The sequence below is a fragment of the Protopterus annectens genome, chromosome 17.part0 (assembly GCF_019279795.1).
Source record: "Protopterus annectens isolate FY-2018-M chromosome 17.part0, PAN1.0, whole genome shotgun sequence".
NCBI lineage: Eukaryota > Metazoa > Chordata > Ceratodontiformes > Protopteridae > Protopterus > Protopterus annectens.
The window spans coordinates 717,827,462-717,854,201 of NC_056751.1; positions in this window are offsets into that span (position 1 = coordinate 717,827,462).

Below are 26,740 nucleotides of genomic sequence, written 5' to 3' on the forward strand. Positions count from 1 at the left end.
GACGTGGTGCATATTTGCTGTACACCATAATTAGTGTCATCATATCCACTAACATGCCAGTGAGATATCAGACCGCCCCACATATTATGTACAGTAGGGATTATATTTGATGACATAACCTGGAAAGTCTGTGGATGTTTGTACTGTCCTACGTGTGTGTGTGGGCATCAGTGTTACAGACAGCAGCTAGCATTAACTTCTACAGGAGAATCAGCACACTCAGGGCAGCTACATATGTGTAGGAGGTTCAAGAACTACAGACAGAGTGTGAGTAGAGCCGTGGTATGCTTTGTATAGTACTGGTGTTACAGGGTGTGTGTGTACCTTGGAATGCAGTCTGTCTGCATATCCCTCAACTGTGGGCCTATCCTCTTGGTGGCCAGAGGTGTGCCTAACATGTGTTGCCTGTCCACCACACAGGTACTGTGTCTGATATCCCACAGGCAGTGTGTGTGGAGTGCTATCAATACATGACCTACATATCAAGCTTTGCACATATGACATGCTTTGGTGGGGTGTTCCGTAGTGGGCTGTGAGTATATCACACTACCATTTCTGCCATCAGTCCACATCTGTTGTATCCCCCACACATATGTTGGGGCTGGGTCCATATATGTGTGGGCATTACCTACACAATACGTGCGTGCTCCTATAAGGCCAGTGTATGTAAGAGTGGTATATGGCCCTGTATTCTTGAGTCTGGGGGGGAGCACCATAAATGACCTTGGCTGTTAAATATGTGGGGGCATCAGAGGTGAGCTGCCATAAGGTATCTGGATGTCAAGTGCCATATACTTCACCTATATGTACATCATGTACATATATTTGTTTACGGCAAGCCTACTGCCACCCACCAGATGGACTGTCCTGTTTGTCAGTGTGCATGTGATGGTGTCAGTTATGCCTTGTTATGTCAAAGTTACAACCCATGTGGTCACATGATGTCCTTACCTCCCACTGCTGTTGTACTGAGTGTAGATAGCGGCTGCTGAACTATACACCTGCATTACACACTGTTGATCATTTGGTATCCTGTGGCCCAGTCAGTCATCACTACTGTACAAATCTAAGGACCTAGCCTGGACAGCGACAGTTGTGAACCTTTCCTGACTACTGCATTAGTATAACTGTTTCACGGTTGCATTCTTCTGTTTATATGAATGCCACTGTCTGAACAGCTATATGACATGGCATGTAGAACTGTCATGGTACACAATGAAAGGTATTCCATTTCTGCATACCTGTGTGTGGAGTTTTCCAAATAACCTCTCTGTGGGTATATGTTTCAGGCAACAGTTGTCATTTGTATGGGTGGCCCATATAGTGTCCGGTTGTTCAGGGGTTAGCTGTAGGCATAGTGGCTGTTCCATATTGTGTGCACCGACTACATATGTATCCTACTGTACATATATCTGTGTGTGTATGTGTAGTCACATGTATATCCATATATATGTATATATACATATATATGTACATATGTATATATGTATCTGCATATCTGTGTCTGTGTAGCTGTATCCTGAGGATGTTGCTGGCTACCACAGTTTGCATTACCTATGGGAGGCAGACTGTACTGCATGAAATGTCAACAATACCAGCCTGACATCATACAGGGGGGATGTTGTACTCTCAACTTCCTTTGCCCGTGTCATGTCAGGTCCTGGTTATGGTATCTGCTACACTTGGTAATGTATTGCGAGGTGGATGTGTATGGCCATGGGGGGATGCCTACATGTACATGACATATAGTGTGTGGGGCCTCTCAACCCCAGTAATGGTGCATGTGGACATATGTGTGTTTATTAATCTGCCTTTGCTCCCTACAGATGTATGGCCATATGTACCAATATAGATATATATATATCCACTGACATATATGTAACTATGTCTGTATATACCTACATAACTGTATATCTGCATACACATATGTAATGTACTGTGTAAATGTAGACATATAGGTGTAGACACTTATATGTATCGATGTAGCTATCAGCATGTGTATATGTCCATATATAATGATGTATATGTATATAGTGTTAGAAAGCTGTACACACACACACATATATATATATATATATATATATATATATATATATATATATATATATATATATATATATATACAGATATGTTGTAGCAGTGTAGATAGTAGATGTTTCAGTTATTGCCCTGACTTTCTACAGCTGTAGTGGCCTACTGTTAGACTGTTGTAGCTGTGTTGCGGAGGGTCCTGGGGTCAAGAACTACATGTGCTGGATATTGCATTGCACAGCATATCTGTTACAGCTGTGGTGGGGGGAACATAGCATCATCACTGCGTTCTCCTCATCTGAGTCCCCACCCCCATCAACCATGCATAAAGTCAGTTATTTTGTGGTGGGGGTCCCGGTTGTTATTGTTATCTGGTGCTGCAATTCACATATCTTTCTGTATATCTATATGCATATCTATATTCATATCTACATATATGTGGACATATGTATCCACCCAGCTACATACCATTGATGTGATTTGATGTATGTGTGAGTCAGACATTTATATGTACCTGTGTATCGCACTAACATATACAGATCTATGACTGTCCATATGTCCATGCATGAGTGGCTGATAATATTGGTCTGCCTCACATTCATCTGGCCAATTGACATTGTTGATGTCAGGCATGTGGTCAGTCAGGAATGCCGATACATTACAGTTGCAGACATCATGTTGTTCAGATTATGTATATTACAACAGATTACTGTTTAACTAGTAACCTTTTACATGTATATGAACAATATTTCACATGTCCAGATATGTTCCCCACTTATGTCACACTGTGTCCACAATGTTTGCAATAAGAGGTTGAGTGTTGTGCTATTAATACAATTCCCCTTATGCAGATTGTCTGTGCTGCATTATATATCTGGGTATACATGGGATGCCTGTATATCCGACATGGTGTAGTGTTAATTCACTATGATTGTGGTATGCAGGGTCCTGGGTTCGGGCCATACAGTGGTTGCCAATTATGTTGCAGGGTTGAACAAGGGAGGTGGGATGCAGGGTGATTAAGGCATTTGTAAGCAGTCGTGAGCATGTTTGCACAATGGTATGCATCACCAACTGCAGGTAACAGCCAGTTACACCAGGTTAGACTCAACATTGCTTACTTTGTGTACGCAGTTCTCACTGTCATGCAAACACAGACCTCCAGTTACATATGCCTACAGATAGTTTGCATCAGAGTTGCTGAGCCTGGGAATGTAAACACGCATTCTAGTGCTGACATATTCTTATAACAGCTTATTGCTGCTTAACCTAACTACTGCTGTATGCCTTCTGATACCAACACCTCACATGTGCATTTCCTGCAGTACTCCTGTACACATATATATATATATATATATATATATATATATATATATATGTGTGTGTGTGTGTGTTATTTCATGGCCGCAATACTCCAGTTCATGTATATATGTAATTCCGTGGGTTATGCAACATACATATTACCCATAACGTGATTTGCCATGGAAAATGGTATGTCCCAGTACCTTCCCTGTGTCTCCCCCTTCTTTCTCGCTGACACCCATGGGCCGGTCCCATTAGAACGGGTTCATCCAACCACTGCACGCCTTGGTCCATAATGTTGTACCCATCTCCCCCTCCCCATTCCTCCTCCACATCAGTCATCCTTCCTACAGGTTCCAGCCTAATCTAACCACACCACTACACATTGCCCACTCTCCATTTCTCGGGACCCTTTTCGTATGTTGTCTCAACCCATGGATCTCCAGGCTTCCCACACATGTAGTCCGTGTACATATGTCACCGTCTGTGCTTACGTTGTAGGCATGGTATGTTACCCCAAGGACTCTTTTTGGCAGATGTTTGGGGTTGACCCACCAGGGATGGATGTGCATTTGTTTAAGAGTAGACTTAGCAGGGTAACACTGTGTCTCTCACTGGTAGTATCCTGCCAGTAGTCTGGGAGCCAGTGCTGTGCTACGCTTAGCGGTGCATATTATTAGATTTGCATGATAATCACCTTTTAGCATTGATTTCCCCTTCACCACTTGTTATATATGTGTCATGTATCCACCACACATGTATATGGACACTGTCTGGGGTCCTGGGAACTTCTACACTTTATTACATTAACGCCTCACATCTGGACTTACTGCAGTAAACAGTTCACATATATATGTTCTGTAGTCAGTTATGGCACATATGACTGCATACCGATGCCTTTCTCAGGTTCAGTTTGATTATACCATGATGAGGACATATTTACTACTACCCCATTCTTCTGTATGTCTGTCATGGCTTGGTGGATAGCTACTGGGACTATGGTGTATGGGTTCATGACATACATGGCTGTTTATTTTGTTGTCGGTCTGACAAAGGCCCATTGGATACAGAGTGATTATGGCACTCTAAAGCAGTCGTACGGCCATACACATGCTTACTAGTGTGTACATATACCTACTATTGCCTATTTGTGCTTACACCTGCTTACTAGTGCCTCATTCTGTCTGACACAGATACATCACATGTGCATTTTTTACGGTACTGCAGTTCACATATATCAGCTATTTAGTGGGCTTTGAAACAAAAATATTGGTTATAACGTGCTTTGGCATGTAAAATAGACTGTGCTACAGTGGAGCCCAAACCAGGAATGCCTGCTGATTGGTTGGGTGCTCTACCCACTAAACTATTGCTGTTCTGCTTCATTTGCATATTCCTAGCATAATGTACTACCCACATTTCCTTCCCCCGGCCCCCGAGATCACCATACACAGCATCCATCCATTCTCCAGTTGCTAGCCCAGCCATACTATACCTCCACACATTTCCCTCCCTGCATGTGTTGGTGCTCCTCTATTATACTGTCATGACCCAAGCTTCTGCAGGCTCTTCATCCATTTACTCCATGTACATTTGAGCCTTCCTTGATCCTCCTCTGATACTGGTGGAAACATCTATGTGACCCATAAAGTTTGGTTCATCCCGCCAGGGACGGTCCTGTTGTTGTGTCACAAGCAGACTTTGCTGGTCTACACTCTTTCTCCCACTGGTAACATCCTGCCAGGGGTTTGAGAGGCAGCGGTTTGCTCACACACCAGGCCAGCCTCATCTCCCACTTCCGCTGATCCAACACCCCAGGTATGACATTCTGTGCATGAAGCACGCCCACACGCCCCCACAGCACGCACCATTTTTAATTCCTCTCTCCAGTATTGTGCAAGACTACTTTTCTCAAAGTATGTGTGGACGGGCACTGTTCATTGATACACATTGACTGCTCAGAATACTGTGATTGAGCAATGTGTACACATTTGCTGGTATCAATCTTAATACTTACATACATTTCCTATACCATTGAATGACTGTGCTGGATGATATGTTTATGATAACAGCAGCTGAATGTGTGTCTGCCATGCCTTTGTGGTAACTCACTTAGACTATAGTGTGCAGGGTGGGGGGGGTTGGAACCTGGGAGTGCTGATTATTTTGTTCATGGGCATGATGAGAGCTGTTGGCTACAGAGGGCCTAAGGCACTGTGGGGGAAGTGTAGGTGGATATGCGCTGATGTGCACAAGGCTTAGCCTTGCTGACCTTCGGTTACAGCGTCTTACACTGGGTTGGCCTCCACATTGCTTAACTAGTGTGGGCATTGCTTACCACCGCCAAAACAGGCGTAAACCCACCTGCTGCCACATACCTCTGCACTACTTCATGTATTTAGTTCACATTTGTTGTCAGGGACAATCCGACTGGATGCATCCCCATTGTCAGCTGTGGCCCGGGGAGTGGAGCTCCACAGTAAACCCCAGCTACACATTACACATACTACAGAGGTGTACACATTCATAGGGATTAACAGATTTACCATAGTTACGTACCACATTTTACATGCTTAGTTCACATTAACATATCAGTATTATTGATGCTTAGGTCAGGTTTACATGTCAGGTATGACTGTTGCCAGAGGTCATTTTAAGGCGAAGTGGGATTCCAGTTTAACAGTTCTGGCTAGATTACACTCAGATATTCAGGTTAGGCTTAGTTATTCTTTACCTGGATAGGTTACACCCAGGTATTCAGGTTAGGTTTAGTTATTCCTTACCTGGATAGGTTACACCCAGGTATTCAGGTTAGGTTTAGTTATTCCTTACCTGGATAGGTTATACCCAGGTATTCAGGTTAGGTTTAGTTATTCCTTACCTGGATAGGTTACACCCAGGTATTCAGGTTAGGTTTAGTTATTCCTTACCTGGATAGGTTACACCCATGTATTCAGGTTAGGTTTAGTTATTCCTTACTTGGATAGGTTACACTCAGATATTCAGGTTAGGTTTAGTTATTCCTTACCTGGATAGGTTACACCCAGGTATTCAGGTTAGGTTTCGTTATTCCTTACCTGGATAGGTTACACCCAGGTATTCAGGTTAGGTTTCATTATTCCTTACCTGGATAGGTTACACCCAGGTATTCAGGTTAGGTTTGGTTATGCCATACCTGGATAGGTTACACCCAGGTATTCAGGTTAGGTTTGGTTATGCCATACCTGGATAGGTTACACCCAGGTATTCAGGTTAGGTTTAGTTATTCCTTACCTGGATAGGTTACACCCAGGTATTCAGGTTAGGTTTAGTTATTCCTTACCTGGATAGGTTACACCCAGGTATTCAGGTTAGGTTTAGTTATTCCTTACCTGGATAGGTTACACCAGGTATTCAGGTTAGGTTTAGTTATTCCTTACCTGGATAGGTTACACCCAGGTATTCAGGTTAGGTTTAGTTATTCCTTACCTGGATAGGTTACACCCAGGTATTCAGGTTAGGTTTAGTTATTCCTTACCTGGATAGGTTACACCCAGGTATTCAGGTTAGGTTTAGTTATTCCTTACCTGGAAAGGTTACACTCAGGTATTCAGGTTAGGTTTAGTTATTCCTTACCTGGATAGGTTACACCCAGGTATTCGGGTTAGGGTTAGTTATGCCATACCTGTGGGGTAGAGTAGAGGAGAATAGTGAAGGGGTAGGTGACTGTGAACATTAATAGTAATGAAACAGGGTTGATAGGTAAGTGGTGTTAATGGGGCACACAGAGGAGCAGATAGTGGGAATGTCCAGGGATGTGCAGAAAGGCTGATGGGAAGGTCCACAGCTGGCCATTTCTTCTACAGCAACAGCTGTGTATTTAAACTGCATTTGGGGATAGGTTTGGACACTCACACCCCTGGGTGGGCATAAGGACAACCATAATACCTTGTGATGCCTATTAGTTCGGCTTACATGCCTACAGTGGGGTGTTTCACCCATGTGTTCTTTGGTGTTATTTAGTGGGATTTGCAACAACACATCTGGTTATACCATACTTTGCTGTGTAAAATAGACTTTGCTGCAGTGGGACTTGTACCGGGTGCGGCTGCTCGTTAGGTAGCGGCTCTGCCCAATGCACACTATTGCTTACATCCCTGGGGTAGTCCGAATAGAACCGCTCCAGCCAACACCTACATGCCTAGGCCCATAATTGCATACCCATAGTTCCCCACCCCGCACCTCCTCTACAGCACTCATCCATACTCTGGGTGCAGGTTGGGTCTAAACACACCCCTACACAGTGCCCACTCTCCAATTCATAGGACCCATCTCATATGTTGTCTCAACCCATGGGTCATCAGGCTTTCCCACCCTTGTAGTCCAGGTACATACACGCCCCACCTTGATAAGTCATTGCACGGGTGGCCTCCTATTACAAGACAAGTTTTGGGGTGTCCCGCAAAGGATGCTCCTGTCTCTGTTCCAAGATTAGATTTAGCGGGTCCACTGTGTTTCCCCCATATGGTTGTATCCTGATTGTGGTTTGGGAAGCAGTGGATTGTTTAAATTGTGTGTTTGTTTGCATGGTTCCCCTGTCTGGCTGGGGGGGGGGGGTTGATGCTACCTGTTACACGTTTGTTGATTGGGCCCCTCACCCCCATTGGCATGGCCTGTGAACATATGTAATTCTTAGATGCTGTATTATATCATAGCTATATGTTGTGTATATATATATACACACACACACACACACACACACACACACACACACATATATATATATCTACACACACACATATATATATATATATATATATATATATATATATATATATATATATATGGGTCTATATTAGCAAATCGAAAAACCCTTTACATGAATACCTAAACGTGGACACCTATAACGTGAACCGTGAAAATCCCGAATGCACTAAACAGCGAAAAATAAAATATCGAACTGTCATAGTCGGCCAACCCCACCACCCGCTGCATACTACCTACCCAAATAAAATAAATAAACCACATACATACACTAACCAAACCCTACTTCTAACCTAAAGTAAAGCATCAAAACCCTACTCCTAACCCTACACTAAGCACCACATACACAACTAACTTAACCCCTCCCTAACCCTAAGGTCCATAACTACCGTACATGTCCCCTACAGACATACACCCAAAACAATAAATAATACACATACATACATTTAACAAGACCCTACTTCCAACACTACACTAAACCCCACATACACAACTATCTATGCATTATCGTTAACCCCTCCCTAACCCTAAGGTCCGTAACTACTGCACACTTCCCCTACAGACATATACCCAAAATAAATAAATAATGCACATACATGCAGTTAAATTAAACCCTACTTCTAACACTACACTAAATCTTACATACATTGCCTATCTGTTCACTTACCTTAACCCACATCCTAACCCTAAAGTCCTATCTATCGCACACTTACCTTACGGAGCTATACTGCAGATGGGCCAACATTACACTTCGACATTTAAATTTTCATTGTTTTGGACATTCGGCATTTCCATATTTCGCACAATATGTGTCGCTCTTTTCATATTCATGATTACGGTCTTTCAATCTGGTAATAGGAACCCTATATATATATATATATATATATATATATATATATATATATATATATATATATATATATCTAACGACATGTGGATGTATGGGTGTCTGCAAATGTACATATCTATATGTGGGTATTTATATATATGTCTGTCTATGTATGTATATATTTGTACTACAGAGAGGGAGAGGTATATATCTATTTAGATATGAGTATATATACACACACGCATACCTCTACATATTTAGCTACATATCCTGTAATGTTGACTGGTATTGCTGGATACTGTGTTTCATGTGCATACCAGCCAACCTTGTGTGCCACGTATGCTTTGCAATACCTACAACTAAATCTGTTAGTGTACACAGAGTCAGACATGAAATCTGTTCTTAGTACCAGGAATACATTCGTCCCATGTGGGACAACCTGAATATTGGGTATTCAACTTTCATCTACACCCAGAGTTACATATGTACCCATGGCTATATGCATGGTCTACGGTGTGTGCCAGACCTAAGATACTTGGGTCGGGACAACATATGGGATGGGTCCCGAGGGGGGGGTGGGGGGGCAATATGTGGTGATGTGGTAGCTACAGGCCGGTAACCAGGGTAGGGATGGTGGCTGCATGTGTGCAGTGGGTGGGGGGAAGCGGAACTGTGGGTAATGAATGTATGGGTTGGGGATGGCCTGGGTTGGATGGGCCTGTACTGCTCGGTCTGCCTTGTGGGTGGGGGAGAGGGGTATGTGATGTCAACATGTGTAACATAACAGAGGGCTAATTTAAATCCCTATTTCAATGACACATGTACAATACAATGAGCTTGTTAGTGTATTGCAGGGCAGATGTGTTTGGCTGGGCGGGGGGTATGCCAATTCGTACGTGACGTGTATTGTTTGGGGCCTCTCAAGGCCATTAATGGTGCATGTGGACATATATGTTTCTGTTCATCTACCATCGCATCAACAGATGTCTGGCCATTATACCTCTGTGGGTATATATATTTGCTTACATATTAATAGCTATGTTCGTATATACCTATGGAGACATATATCTGCGTACATATATGTAACTTGCAGTGTATATGTGAACATATAGATGTTGACATATATATGTGTAGTTGTCGGCATTTGCATGTATATCTGTTCATTTATTTGTATATATATGTATATATCTCTGGATATTTCTAAATATATGTATATATATATGTGACTACATCTATATATATGTTGTATCTGTTTAGATAGTTATATATTTACACACACACATCCATCTAGCTGTAGGTATACATTCTCTGTGCTGTTGCATGGCTGGGCTGGGGTTATGTTTCTGACAACATAGGATTTTTGCATAACTGGCATGGCTTAGTGGTAAATCATTTTGTGTGTGGTGTGCATGGTCCTGGCTTCCGGCCTTGCAGATGCTGTTTGTTTTGTTGCTGGGCAGAACACCGGCCATTGGATACAGTGTGCATAAGGCACTTTATAGTGGTTGTAAGTGGGTTTGCGTGGAGGTAAGCACTGCTAACTTCCGGTCACAGTGGCTTCCACCCAGTTAGCTTCTCCTTTGCTTAATCTGTGTCGGCAGTGCTTAACCCCATGCAAACGCTCTTGCACATGCTTACTACTGCTTACATATGCTTACTACTGCTTATCTGTGCTTACGCCTGCTTACTGCTGCCTTATTCATTATGATACTGACTCTTCACATGTACATTTCCTGCAATACTCCTGTTCCTAAAAAGGTGTGTTATTTAGTGGGTTTTGCATTACAAATTTTGCTTATACCATGCTTTGCCATGTAAAATAGACTGTGCTGCGCTGGCACTCAAACTGGGAATGTCTGCTCATTAGGTTAATGCTCTGCCCACTACACTATTGCTGACATGCTTCATTTGCATATATCGTCCTTGTTATCCTCTTCAGCCTTTTCACCTGCTTTCACCATGACTAAGCATTGAGCACAACTCGCACCTATGGTTAGCTGTACTCAGAGCTTTAGACACCAATACGGGGAGGTTCTTCTTTTCATCTTTATGTCCTGTTGCTGTTGTACACATGGGGGACTGTTGGTGGGGATATGTGGACACCTATGAACAGTATCACTCATTTATTTCCACTTTCTACTGTTCAACATTGCAGGGGTGTGTTTATTCTGTGGGCTCTGCACTCAGACACACCTCTTGCACGCGTACACACTCCATGTAAGCCTGGGAGCTCGGGCGGCACACCTTCATTACTGTGCATGGCGCACTGCCATCCTTCTCCTAAGCAGCCACTTCTGTGCAGGACTAGACTAATCCTGCACAGAAGATTAGTAAATCCGGGGGTATGTCTTCCTTTGGCTACCAGGCACTTAACACCTTCATAGAGTTTCCTATAATTAAAGTTTGGAGATTAATCACTGTTTTGCACATAACTTGACCACCCTTCTTTGCTGTATCTTTATCTCTTGTCTCACCTAATGCTCTTCTTCATCTTCTCTTCCTATTTCTTGGTACTCTTGATCTAATTGTAACATGACATCTTGGCTGTGCCTCTTTTAATACCTAATTTCATCTGCTTTCCCTCAATAAAAACTTCTCCACTCATTACTTCTTTCAGTTCCAATATTTCTTCATTCTTCCTCTTTAGCTATTTATCATCACCGTTTACACAATATGCATTCCTCTTTTCCTAAACTTACTTTTATAAAGTGTATTCATCATCCACAGGAAATACATTTTCAACCTGGATTTTTTTTTGGCTTAAGTATTCTGACTACCAAAAATAAGCGGTTATGTTTTTTTTCATTATTAGGCTATGTGCTATTCTCCTTGCAGGCATTTTGTTTGACACTGCTGGTTGTGATGCACATCAAATAATGTATTTTATTTATGTCTCAAACTACCATGTTGTCCCCATATATCTTACAACTAAAGAGTCTGTTAAATAACCTCTTTCTAGCAAGTTTGATCTCAGTCATTACACCTTCCAAGCAGTGCAAAGGTTTAACTGTAGTTAAATAGAGTGGATTAATTTTACAATTCTCTGTCACCGCCAAATGCAATGGACACTACATTCACTAGAGTCATACCTTTTATAACTCCCCCCAATTAAAGTGCAAGATAAGCCTAAAAATAATTGCATTACAGACACAAAGTAGATGTAACAGATCAGCAGAACAAGAACTTTGATGTCCAAAAAAAGGAAACAATTTTCTCTTCTTCATTCTTACTATGGAGGCATGTTCATACATTGGGTCTACTTCATGTTGTCAAAGGCTGACAATATCAAAGCTGATATTGTCAGCACCAGATTAGCGAAAGCAAAAAACATCGAACGTTTAAATGGAAATCTCAGTAAGGGGAGATTTCCATTTAGCTCAATGTAGTGCGGTCTCGGAGTTGGTATATTTAAGTAGGGGGGGCAGCCCCCCATATGGGGGGTGCAGGGGTGCTTGCCCCCTGCTTGCAAAGGTAAGTTTTTATTTATTTTTGTTTTAGGCATTTTTTTTATCTTTTGATGTTTCAGAATTTGATGATATGGTGTCGACCATATCAGATTCAATATTTAGAAACTTCGATAAGATAATATAGATGCCATACATCATGCTGTCTTCTGTAAAACAGAAACAACCACTCACTAGAAGCTTGTTCACACACTACACTGCCTTAATAATAATTTTAAAGACATTTTTTAAGCCACAACACATACAATGATTGAAAATATCACTTTCTACAGAAATACTCTTTTAGGTCTGAAATCACTCCAATATTATTGATTTATGTTGTTGGCAGTTTTTTTCCTTATTTTTGTCTGAAGATAGCTAAAAGGTACATATTTGTTTTCAACAGACAGTTTTGTAAACATTTTACTCTTTCTGATTTACAAAGGCAACTCTGGCCTGAATTCAGTCCTAACTTCAAATGAGATTTTTTTCTACTACTTCAAGATATTCTTAATGAAATTTTCCATCCAAGACCCTTGCATTTTTTTTTTGCATAGCTTAATAGCTTTGATGAAAAATAGGCAAGAGAATATTAAATATTAGCATGCATCTCAAATCATGCAAAATATAGGTTATGTTGCTATAATTTAAAAACTGACAGAAGATATTGCCTTTCTGGAGAAAAAAAAAGAGTTTTATTTTGGTTCTATGTTCATACAGTCATATTAGTAACATGAATATGATATACACTGAACTTTGTCAGCTTGAAAATATGTAAAATATGCATTTTCTGTGAAATGAATGGTGAACACATAGTATCCAAATGGCTACATAAGCTTTTTTGGGTACCTGTCAGTATGGGACCATTTCTCTGTAACCATGCAAAGTATCATAGTAAATTTCTCAGAAAATTAAAACATGGCTCACAGACAAAATGCACTTATCTAGTCAGGTTGTCTGTGACATTACAACTTTATCTTCTTGTAATGCAGTTTATAGCATAAGAGTCTACACTGGGGGGGGGGGGCATAAGTCCATTGACCAAACATAAATAGATAAATAAATAAATAAAAATTTTCTATTACAGAGAAATGAACATCATTTTTACCTGTAATGCAGTGACAAACTCATTAAAAAAGTATATTGACCATTATTGTACTCAGCACATTGAACAAACATTTGCCACAAAATCCCACAGTAAAAAAATTGATATAATGCAAAATGCCAGACTGGCAGTAAATCCACATGAAGTAAAGCTACAAGGTACTGCATTTAAAGGACACTGTCTTGCTCCCACGTTTGAGATTTCATTGCAAAGATTTCAGCTAATGACAATGGCGCATTCTGTTACTGAATATACCTAAAACTGCTATTCAGTCTTACAACTTACAATGTAATGCAACTCTGAACTTAACTCCATAGCTTTAGCCACTTAAAAGCATGGCACTGCACCCAATTTATTTATTTATTTATTTTATTTATTTATGTATTTAACATTTGTCTACCAGGAAAGTCCAACTGGGAGAGAGCCCATTTTTAGTGGAGGCCTGGGGAAAAATGCTCCAGACATGTTACAAATGAAAAAAAAAAAATTCTTATGTGAAAATATATAGAATGTTTACTTCTGACATAATGAGAACTTACTATACGTACATTCTGGAGGTTAGTTTTACCTGGAATTTTGTGCAGACATCAAATACTCCCCAAGGTGAAAACAAGCATAGTGCTAAACTGTAACAATAAAAGCCGTCAAGAAAACTGGATTCACTAGCTTTACATAAAAAAGGCCATATGTCAGTTCTCAAATGGTAGATTACAATAAAATATTCATGGACCTCTAATAAGATACTTAGGTTCAAAATATCCATTGACTGGGTAAATTACTCATGCTTAAACTCACTTGCCTAAATGCTCCTCGAATTCATTAACTCCAATACCCTGGATGAGCTGGTTGACACCTGGGTATAGTGCTTACCAATATGGAGGACCACTGTAGCACCCCCACTGTAAGGTCTTCCCTGATGAGATTTGACCACAAATCAGTCTCATTTGAAGTAACTATCATACCTGGCCCCCCTCCCCCCAGCAGCAACTAAATTAAAAAACTTCTCCAAAGTATAACCTCTTACAGGATGGCTGGTATAAATAGTACTGCATCTCCCCTTCCTCAGATGAAACTAGCAGCTATGCCGAGTTCTACACCAGTGCTTTATACAAGCACCTGTATAACTTCATTGACTTGGCTGTACCTGATAAGACCAAAAGAAGCTCCTCAAGGAAGAGCAATCCTGCCTGGTGGACAACTGTGATTAACAGGCTTTACAATAAGATGAAGAAATTGCTATCTAAGAGTAAGAGGGAGTGAGCCCTAAACTAGAAACACTCCTTCCTCAGCTTAAACAAATGAATAAGATTTCTTGTGAAGTCCTCCAAAGCAAACTATGAATCCAAATTAGCTTCCTCAACTAATGACAGCCATAAGGCGTTCTTTAGTTACATCCATAACCTAAAAAGAAAGGCCCAGATTTGTGGCAAACTGGTAGTTAATGATACCACATATACTGAGCCTGTGGACATAGCTAACCTGTTGGCCAACAGGGTCTGTGAAAACTTCACTCCCTTCTCCCCACCACACATACCCCTTGACATCCTTACCACCTGTCCCCTACCTTGTATCTCTAAACAGCAGATAATAAACTATCTCTCTAAGGCCAAAAACACAGCATCTATGGGACCTGATAACATCCCAGTCTGCATCCTACATGGGCTCCAACAAGAATTAGCAGCACCATTGGATACACTTTTGAATCATAGTCTAAGCACTGGCTTCACCTTAGCTGAATGGAAAATGGACACCATTATTCCCTTGCACAAAGGTGGTGCTTCCACTGACCCAGGAACTATAGACCTCTAAGGCCGAGCAGCCTTGTCTGCAAGGCCATGGAGTGAATCATCATGGACTTATCAACAAAGATACAGGTAATCTCCAAATACTTGACCCTACTCAGTTTGGATTTTTCAAAGGGAGATTGTGCCTGTTAAACCTGGTGGACTTCTTCAAGACAGTCACCAAGGCCCTGGACGAGGGGAAATCTGTGCATACAGCCTACCTAGAATCGCTCAAGGCATTTGACACTATCTCCTACTCGGGCATCATTGACAAACTCACCCAGCTGAGTATCAACCCTTATATCATTAGATGGGTCTCTAACTGGCTCACTGATAGAACCCATATAGTCAAAATAAGGGTCTCCACCTCCAACAGCAGCCCTTAACCAGTGGGGTTCCACAGGGATCAGTCCTTGGACCTCTACTGTTTGGAATCTATTTCTCTGAAGTACAAGCAAAAACTAAAGGTCTGTGGCAGACAAAGTTTGCTAATGACTGCAAACTGGGAGCGGTCACAGAATCTCCAAATTATATCAACATCCTACAAGAGACTCTTACACAAACAAATGATTGGTGCCAAAGCCATGGCCTTAAAATCAATGCAAAAAAAGTTATTATCATCCCTTTCAGTAAGAGTGATGGTCCTGCTAACTACCACATCAATAGTAACTACTTAAATATGCACTCAGTGGTGAGAGACCTGGGCACACAGGTTGACACCAACCTTACCTTTGACCACCATGTCTCCACAGTGGTAAGAAGGGTATTCTATATTGCTCATCTGATAAATAAGGGCATTGCCTCCAGAAAAAAAAGAAGTTATAACCTCTGTGTACTCTTCCGTCATCAGGCCAATAACTGAGTACAACATCCCTTTTGGTATGTACTTTTCCAAGCACCTGCATCAATTGGAGAAACCATAAAGGTTCCCCACAAGGAAAATGTAAGGTCTTCAGCATCTGTCCTATGTGGATCATTAGAAATCACTGTCACTTTATTCTGTTTCACACAGACTTCTCAGAGGCAATCTCTGCCTTGCATATGAGGCAATCTCTGACCCTGCTTTATTGGAAATGCTGTGTATCCGCAAGTCAAATGGTACACGGGTTACTCGCTCTAAAGACCTTATGTTACATTAATAGAACCTGCTGTGGGAGAGATTTGTCTCCCAGAGGTTACCATATCTTTGGAACAAACTCCCATTTCATGTCAAACAGAGCACCTCATTGGCCGCCTTCAAACACAATCTGGATGATTGGATGGGTAACCATAAATTAACACCGGGGTTCCACCTGTGTCCCTCTTGGACAGGGGCAATAGGTGCTGGTCATGGAAATAAGAGTAGAACTTGGCTGAGCTTGTAAGGGCCCTAGGGTCATTAGCACAGTAACTTCCTATGATCCTATATGTATATATCGACCCAGTGAAATGTATGCCATCAGAAATGGTGCACTATGTCTGACTGTGAAGGAACCACATAAAGGTCATGCTTCTTTCTGACAAATACTGTTTTCTGAAAGCCAGCCTGTAACTGCCATTTGTTTCAATAAATCTCCAGCCACAAACATTTGTACCCACATTCCCTATACCCCTGATGTTTCACTGAGTACAGAATGAAAAATAAAACAATAATGTATTTGCACTTGTTGCTATATGGGACCACATTACCATGTCCACTACCATAAAAATAAATACGAAATAAAGTGTGTTGTGTTATGGGCACTGTGTATTATTACCACTGGCAACAAACCTATCTGGTTTTCTGTCAGAAAACATGAAAGAATATCAACTGACAGTAATGAATTTCAACTTGGAGCTTTCTGATACTATTCTCTGTCTCACTCACACAAGCTAGTCTTGCAGCAATGATGGTCATGAACACTTTATAGTCATAATTTAGAACAGATATAGGTCTATAAGACCCATGGATTATAGGGTATTTGCCCTCTAATGAAACGATTATTGCAGACCTCTGCCAAGAATTGTCTATGCCCCCATACACAAAGTTGAATATCTTATGCCATATGTCAGTAAGTAGTTCCTTGCCTAATTTCCAAATTGCAACAGGAATACCATCTATTCCTGGGAATTTCCCATTAGACAATTGTTGAAAGGCTTGTTTTATTTCATATTTTGTTATTCACTCAATCCTTTTCTATGCTGTTCATTTAACTGGGGCCAGCATCTCTCTTAAAAAGCTCTCAGTTTGATTTCTTATCTCTCCTAGCCAAAGGTTTGGGTTTAAATAAGTCATAGTATTTTGTTACTGCTTGCAAGGTGTGGGTACATACTGCACTTTGACTGATCTTATTATAAGGATACTTATTGGGTACTATATAATATTTGTAGCTAGGTAAGGGTAGAATGTCTCCTTTGAATTATTAACCCTGGGGTAATAATTTATCATAAAAACAATCAGTGCAGTTTTTACTAGGTCACTCACTGTGGTGCAATATTTCACAGTTGGGCCACATGCTGCATAGAGCCGCAATGAGCACTGCCTCTATCTTTGCAGAGTACTTGTGTGTTCCTCACAGTACTGAAGATCAGACAGGTGATTCCATAAACACAGAATTATGAAAGACATTTCACTCATTTCTGCATCAGAGCACCGTAATATATTTGAAAATTATCAGAATTCTGAAGTGAATAAAGCAAAAGTAAACAAATGATCATTTGGATGTGCCTCTTGCAGTGATTTGTGACACTAACAAAAATAATAAAATGCAGCTCCTTGGGTTGAAATAAATGTAAAGAATTTAAACTGTTAATTCCATTATTTGCTAGAAGGTTGCTATTACATTTTCAAAGACTGTTTTCAATGTACGTTTGGTTACTATAGAACTTTATTTGCATTTTATTCTGAATGAAACAACTGGAGGAAAACAAAGGATCATAGAATAAGTTCATGAGTTAAGAGTGATAATAATGTAAGTGTGAGGGGGGGCAGAGAGTGGTGGAACTAAAGCCACAGGATTGGAAATCTGTCAGCAATTAATGAAATATGGAATATGAGCACAAATGAAAAGGTTCCAAGTTACCGTCCCTTTGATGCTGTATTAACTCAAGTTATGTAATATGGCATCATAACTTAGTGGATTATGTTAATTCTCAAAACCTAAAAAAATGTACATCAGTGTATACATTTATGCCCCCCCCCCCCCACCACAGCTGTAATATATTTACTAATTAAAACTATATAAAAGAAATTCCAACCCTTTATTTTCAAGTATGGCAATTATTATTTGTTGTTTAATCATTTATTTTTGTCTAAATCTTTGTGCTCTCAAGGACATTAGCGCATTCGGCCTGTCAGGCAACAACTGCTTTTTTACGGCCTTCCAATTCATATTTATTATGTTATATTATATAATGCTGTTGAACCATCTCAGCATCTACTACCTTCTTCTTCCTTTACTTCCAAACTGTGCCATCAAAGTTTTGCAGTAATTATTAGTATTTGTAAAATGTTCCATTTACTGTAGTGCTAAAGGATTTGCAGTAGAGAAGTGCCTAAGAATGGGGAGGTATTTTCAAAGTAAAAAACAAGTGATCCCACATTTATTACACAGAAAGTAATTACAGATTCCAAAGAATAGGAAATTAAAGTTTTGACTTTAATGCTGTTGTTTAAATTACCAAGAAAAGGCACATTTATAAAAGTAAAACCCATGGCACAACAATGTTGCAAAAAGTCCTTTTAGTTTAGCTAGGTAGGTGTTCTAACCCCAGACACGGCAAGTGTGTGTGTTAGTGTGTGTCTCTGTATGTGTAGAGAGCAATGCATTTTAGTGTAGCCACACAAATTACAATTACTATACTCGACTTTGGCAAGGCTGCTGATATCACCCACCCAGAAATACACCTTCGGGAAGGTTGTAGCCCAGTAATCTTCATAGTGTGTCCCATAACTGTGTACTGCTGCAGAGTGACAAAGTAGCTAGGTAGGTATTCTAACCCCAGACATGGCAGATGTGTGTGTGTGTGTGTGTGTGTGTGTGTGTGTGTGTGTGTGTGTGTGTGTGTGTGTGTGTGTGTGTGTGTGTGAACTTATATGTCTGAAAAATATCTAACTCCTATACATTTTCAAAAGCAGAGTACAGTTACTGTTGCAAGCCAAAGGTTTTCAAACTAAGAAAATGGAATTCAATTAGTTTAATCATGCAAGTGAGTGGGTCTAGCCAAGTTGACTGTACACATGTTGAACTGAGTAATATTTACATTTTCTCTTTTATAGGTTTTCTGTCTTCAGACAGGAAAAAAAATGCAAACGTGATTATATTAAGTATCCTAAATAATCCGAATGAAGGTGTCCTAAGTACACAACACATTTGCAAGTGCAGTCTCCATGCAAACATTTATCAACTGTAGACAGTTTTTCTTACCTTGAAGCAGAAGTAAAGACAATAGTAATAATCCTAGCAGATGTTCCATGTTGTCAATATGTTATCATTTCAAAGACTGAACAGGTCAAGTCAGCCAAATTACTCTCCAAATGATTTCAAATTTTGTACATTAGCTGCAGTCTCGAGTAAGCATAACTGTTAATACCACACAAGCAGAGATTCATATTCACAGCTACTTTAATGTTTCCTGTTGCTCTGCATTTGAAACCAAGTAGAACTTCATATAATTTTGAAATTTCACACAGTTCTTCAGAGAACAGAATGGTAAATGTTTCATATAGCTGTCTTTTTATGCACCTCTTTTTCTTCAAGGTTGCATTGGGAATATAATTTTTTTCCCAAATAACTCAGACCCTGACAGAAGTGAGCACATCAGTTCTTATTTACATGGGTGAGATTTCTATTTTTGCTACACTATCATAGTTTCAATAGAACTAGTCCACCCTCTACTGGCAATAATTTAAAACCTTTCCTCTAGTCCTTCAGTGCTGAAAATCATGACATTTATTTAACAGTTTTCATGTGAAAGGTAAACTGTCATGCTACCATTTCTATGGCATACTTTCCCAATACCCATGTAGAACCATTATTATTTATTATAACACAGATACTTTCAAAGTATCTAACAGGCTTTTTAGTAATATCTTCTTATGAAGATGCATTATGATTAAGTGTGCAACAGACATTATTTTAAAGTATCCAACAGGCTATTAGTTAACATTTTGTTTTTACTTATAATCTTTGTTTCCTTCCTCTAGCTCTATAGCCGTGACAGACAAAAAGTCAGGCCATGCTGTACAGTTCCATCCTGGTGGCTGACACAGGCTTTTGCTTTAGCCTATCATTCCTCTCCTTTCACACAAGACGTGCATAATCAGTATAATTCATACGAGTGTAATTTATACGAGCATGCTCTCATGCATGCATTTCAGCTGTAAACAACACTCTTGTACGTCAGTGTGATTCATACGAGCATGCTCTCATGCATGCATTTCAGCTGTAAACAACACTCTTGTACGTCAGTGTAATTCATACGAGCATGCTCTCATGCATGCATTTCACCTGTAAACAACACTCTTGTACGTCAGTGTAATTCATACGAGCATGCTCTCATGCATGCATTTCAGCTGTAAACAACACTCTTGTACGTCAGTGTAATTCGTATGAGCATGCTCTCATGCATGCATTTCACCTGTAAACAACACTCTTGTACGTCAGTGTAATTCATACGAGCATGCTCTCATGCATGCATTTCAGCTGTAAACAACACTCTTGTACGTCAGTGTAATTCATACGAGCATGCTGTCATGCATGCATTTTAGCTGTAAACAACACTCTTGTACGTCAGTGTAATTCATACGAGCATGCTCTCATGCATGCATTTCAGCTATAAACAACACTCTTGTACGTCAGTGTAATTCATACGAGCATGCTCTCATGCATGCATTTCAGCTGTAAACAACACTCTTGTACGTCAGTGTAATTCATACGAGCATGCTCTCATGCATGCATTTCAGCTGTAAACAACACTCTTGTACTTTGTTGCAGTTGGTCAGTGTAGGATAGGACCCCACATCTGTGGGAATGCAACTAGGCTGAACAAGCCTTTTGTTTACTGAGGTAATATAAAGCAAGAACAAACAAATGTTACTAAACATTAAAATGGTAATATGAGTCAAATGACAAACTCCTTACTGTTGTTCTTGTTGTTGTCAGCTGTCCTTGAAATTATGACAAAAATCCAAATAACTTGAAATTATGTCAGTTCATAGCAGCTGTCAAGGTAGTTTTCCTGCCATTATTAAGTTATTTTGTGCTTGTTTGCCTGCATGGTAGGGACAGAAAGTTTTACTTCTGTTTATGCATGCTCTTGCAAAGAAGTCTTTGCCAGGTCAGCCCCCCCCCCCCAACCAGCTTCAAAACTGGTTAATTAAGCAATAACCCATGGCTGGGTTTGGGTAATGCTGGATTTACCCATGTTTGGTGTTGTTTGGTCATGAGGGTGAAGCCCGAGTGTTCACCTTCATGACGAAACATAGCCAATTGTTGGTAAAACCAGTATTGCCCGCACCCAGCCATGGGTTATTGCTATTATACAATGGCATTATTTAAGAAAAAAATACTTACTTTTCTTAAATAATGTCTTTGTATAATGTGTCTGTGCTGCCCTTCCGTGGTTTGCAGGTATCCTAGAGCTTTTTTTGATGTACTGCGCATGCGTATGGAACTTGTGTTCCCATGCTTATGCAGTACATCAGTGCTGCGCAGGGGTAGCAACAGAGAAAGGACGATCGCCGCCGCTGCTGCAGCTTCTTTTTTTTTTTTTTTATTGAATATAAAAAAGAAACCAGGAGACATTTTACATTTGGGAGAGTCGGAACAGACATAATAAAAGGATAATCAGGTAAGTTTTTTAAGTTTTGCAGAATGTACCTTTTTATCCTTTTATTTTTGTCTGCACCATCTCCCTCATTTGCTTCAAGTCTTCCATTTTCTTTTTTATTCAAAAAAAGAAAGAAAAGTAAAAAAAAATATGAGCTATACTAATGGGAAAAAGTCCGGGTGACTGGACATTTTTCCGTTGGTATATTCTCAGATTTACAACGGGCACGCTGGTTGGGTTGGCCAATCAACGTGCTCATTTTTGAATATTAATGGCCAGTGATTGTATAATGGTCAATAGTCACTTTCCTTTTATTACACAAAACCTGCTTACCAGGAACAGTAGATTAATTTGTAAATCAGAGATGGCAAAAAGGGAGCATGACCATTTTGAAAACTGGCTTAAATTATAGTAAATTAGTTCTGAATGTACATCTTAACCTCTGAGTATTAAAGCACTAACCTCTAACAACCATAGTTTATGGGTCAAAAAGAGAAACACTTCCTTATCTTTGAAAAAAAAGGTCTTCAAATAATATTCTGTATAGGGTCAGTGAGAGGTACTCCGTATTGGCTTTGCTCATTTAGTTAGGACATTACGTTCACTTCCCATTTTATCTCTGAATCACCACACTGATGTTGGCACAACTTTCAGTTACCCTGCTTGTACCCAGTCTCTGCCTGCATGGAGTAAATAACCATTACTGACCTTCAAGCATATCAAGCATGATGTCTTTTTCTAATTATTACTTATTTAGGAATGATGTCTCTAAACTATGGAAGTCAAAAGGTTTTCATATGAACTTCTAGGGAAAACTTAGGTTTTATCTCTTCCAATAGAAACTGATTTGTTTACATCCAAGGTCCTCTTTGTGAAATGTAAACCTTTCTGGAAAGATCTATTGTATGAAATATTTCTTGATTGTATATATAACACTGTATAAAATTGTTGTTGTGGAGTTTTTCTCCGCAGGCCTCCACTGTAAATGGACCTAGTTCCAGTCGGACTTTCCTGGTAAACAAATGTAAAATAAAATAAAATAAAAAATAAATAAAATGAAGTCTATAGTATACGCAGCATTTTTCATCACCATCATAATTCAATGGTGTCACTTTTCATCATATTTTGTTTCTTCACTGTATACTTCTTGCATCCAGGTGATTTTATTGAAAATATTGCAGGTTGAACAAGTCAAATATTTGTGCGCAAAGAAAATATCTTTTCACTTGATGATCTTATTTAGATCCTTTACATAAATTTTGCCAGGAATTCTTCATCAAATTTCTTGGCTACTTATCATTTCATTATTGATCACTAATCCAAGCATGCTGAAGTAGTTTGTTATTTCTGTTTTTTTTTTTTCTCTTCTAACAATGCATGCATTGGTTTTACCAGTTATCAGGATCTTTGTCTTCTTTGTGTAAAGGTGCAATCCCATTTTGAGACAATTTAGCATGATAAAAGGTGTTTCTGATTGTTGCCTTCAGTTAGTAATGTAGAATTACCAGCATATCCAAAACTACTGATCCGCCTTCAGCTTCAGTGATGATTTGTTCTGCATGAAAAATAATCATGTATGGGAAAGTAAGTAGCCTTGTTGTACACCTTTACCAGTTTTAAACCATTCTGTCTTTCCCTTGTTCATTTCCAACTATTGCTTCCTAACTGATGTAATGGTTATGCATGTAAACTATCATACTTGTTAATATGGTCTAAGGTTTTTGTGGTTCATGCAGTAAAAGACCTTTGCTATAATCAATGAAACACATGTATTTATCATTTCTAATTCTTATCAGACACTAAGCTGACTGGCACACATACTAAAAAGGTTCACGCCTCGGGATCTGGGACTTCAACCTAATCCATATGTAGGGGCTTGACCCCTGGATCACAGTGTAAATATAATAATTGCATTGTTATCACTATCCTGACACATGACAAACCAAGACTAGTACTCTGTACTGGCCAACTTATTGTAGGCTAGACAAGTACTGGTCATTCTAAATTATGCCCTCAAAATATTTGTCTTAAGAATGTAATAGACAGTGTCTGGAGTCTATATCACATTATCACATTTTCAAAATATCGAATGGCTACAATGTCAAAAATGCCATTCAGCAAAATGTTTTTTGAGATTGCAATACAGCGAGGATCAGAAAATTTGCCCTTTCCTCACTGTAGTGCAGTCTCGGAGCTGGTATATATAATTGGGGGGGGGCACAGCACCCCCACAATAACGGTTTTGCTTAATGTCATTTTCGATATTATTAAAATGTGATAATGTGATATAGACTCCAGTGTCTGTGTAAGTTTGAGTGAACAAAAATTACAAATACTGCAGTGCAATCTTACATATTTCATGAATGGAAAGCACATGTGTGTACCTGTATGCATGTGATTGCAATAAGAATAATCTGTTCACCATGTCTCATAGGTTCATAGGATTATAGGTTTATAATAGGCTAATGACTACTATAGCCTTTGTGAGCCTAGCAATGCATCAAAATGTAACCTGCAACGTTTGAGCCTAAAAGGTTATTGTAAGTGGAATGTGAAGCTAGGACATGATTTACAGGCAGTCTCTGTTCATTACAGACATAGGTGCTAAACCAGGGGTCAGTTTTGGATTAACCAACTACTGCTCCCAGTTACACCTGAAAAGGATCAGGGAACAGCTCTGCTTCACATATATGGAAAGCCTGTTTCAGAGAAGGGGAACTCTCTAAGACACATACCTGCCCCTTCAACATGTCCTATCTATGACACAAGCAAAGTTTAAGTCCCTGGATTGAGTAGACCTGATGTTGTTAATTTTGTAGGTATACGAAAGGTTCATCAAAAGGGATGCAAAGATACCTTGTATACCAAGCATAGATCACTTCTCAACAGTCTTTGGGAAATAGAAACTAGAGATAGGGCTTTAATGGGAATGACATAGGACATGCTGTTAACGACATGTATTCTTTTTATAAGTAAACTCTATGGACATTCCAGTTGTTGCATGCACCTCGTCAGGTGGATATCAAAGGGAGCATTGTACTCAATGATAGATCTGATGATGGCTGAATGAATTGGGCTTCCTTGAATCTAGATGCCATAACATTGCTGATAAGTTGAGAAACATAGAATGATTTCCTTACTACCTTAGACACATGTTGGTAAAAACCAGATTACTATCAGTATACACCCCCAAATCCTTAACTACTGGGGTTATCCCTTGGTGTGTATTATTAATAAGGTAATTTCCTAGGGAGGCCAAATTTCCAAAGGCTACCACTATGAATTCCTTGACACTGAGATTTAAGCTGTGGTTTTGGCACCAGTCCTTTGTCTGAGTTAGTCCTTTCTGTAGGATGTTATTTTCTTTGCGAGATTCTGTGACAGCTCCTAGTTTGCAGTCATCTGCAAACTTGGTCAGCCAAAGGCCCTTGACATTTGCCCTAATTTCTCAGAAGTATATGCCAAAAATGAGTTGACCCAGCCCAGAGCCCTGCAAGACTGTGCTAGTGGCCAGCTACTTTGTGGTGGAGGTGTCGCCATCCTAACTTGCTGGGTCCTGTATGCGATCCAGCTCACTATCCAGCTTGTAACATAGGGGTTTATGCCTAATTCCATGAGTTTGTTTACTATGCTGGAGAGGGGTATCGCTTTAAATGTCTTAGCCAAGTCAAAGTAGGCAGTACGTACCATTTTTCTGTTGTTCATTGCCTTGGTAACCTTCTCAAAGAAGTCCATGAGGTTGAGTATGCATGATCTGCCCTTAACGAATTCAAACTGGTTTGGATCCAGTTATTGCAGGTTTCCTATGTCATCATTAATCATGTCTATGATAATTCTTTTCATGGCTTTGCATATGAGATTTTTCAGCCTTATCGGTCTGTAGCTCCCAGTGTCCATGGATTGCCCACCCTTGTACAGAAGGATTACAAAAGGATTACCATATTGTGGAACAAAGCCTATATCAGGGCTGTGGTTGAATAGAGATTCCAGTGGTTCTGTTAGGTTATGTTTCAGGCTATTTAGGAGGCATCCTGAGATGTTATTGGGGTTCATTAATGCAATATTCTTGGCCTTAGAGAGCACATCTAGAACCTGTTCCGTAGTGATAGTCGGGGTATTATATTTTATGTTATTTTCTGCAGACAGCTGGGTGGGAGTGGGGGCTATTTTAAGTTGAATTTGTTAGGTAGTAGTTTTTCTACATTTTCCTGCTCCACATAGGTGGCTCCACTTGCAATCCATTCTGTCCACTGTTGTGTACTACCTTTGAGGTTTTGAGCATATCGAAAGAAAGCCTTGTGGTTATCCATAGCATGGTAAGTTATTTTCTACCTCAAAATTAGCTTTGACAGACTGAATTTGTCCTCTTATTTGTTTGTTTAGATTGATGAGAGTTTTTTTATCCTGCTGGGTGTTGCACTTATTAAATTTGGCTATGGCCTTTTTCCTTTTGTTGTATAACCTGTTTATGATAGAATTCCACTAGGGTGCTTTATTTTATGAGCTTGTTCTGTACTTATACTTGGTAAGCACAGCTGACTCTATGCATTTATTACTATAATTATACAGAGTTTCTATGCATAGGTAGCTGTGCTCTCAACATTTGGGAGAGTTTTAAATTTTGTCAGTTTATCACTTAATAAAAGGAAGTTTACCTTGGAGTGGTTCTTAAATGTCATGGGGTTTGCTGAGTCATGGAATAGAATAGATTTTT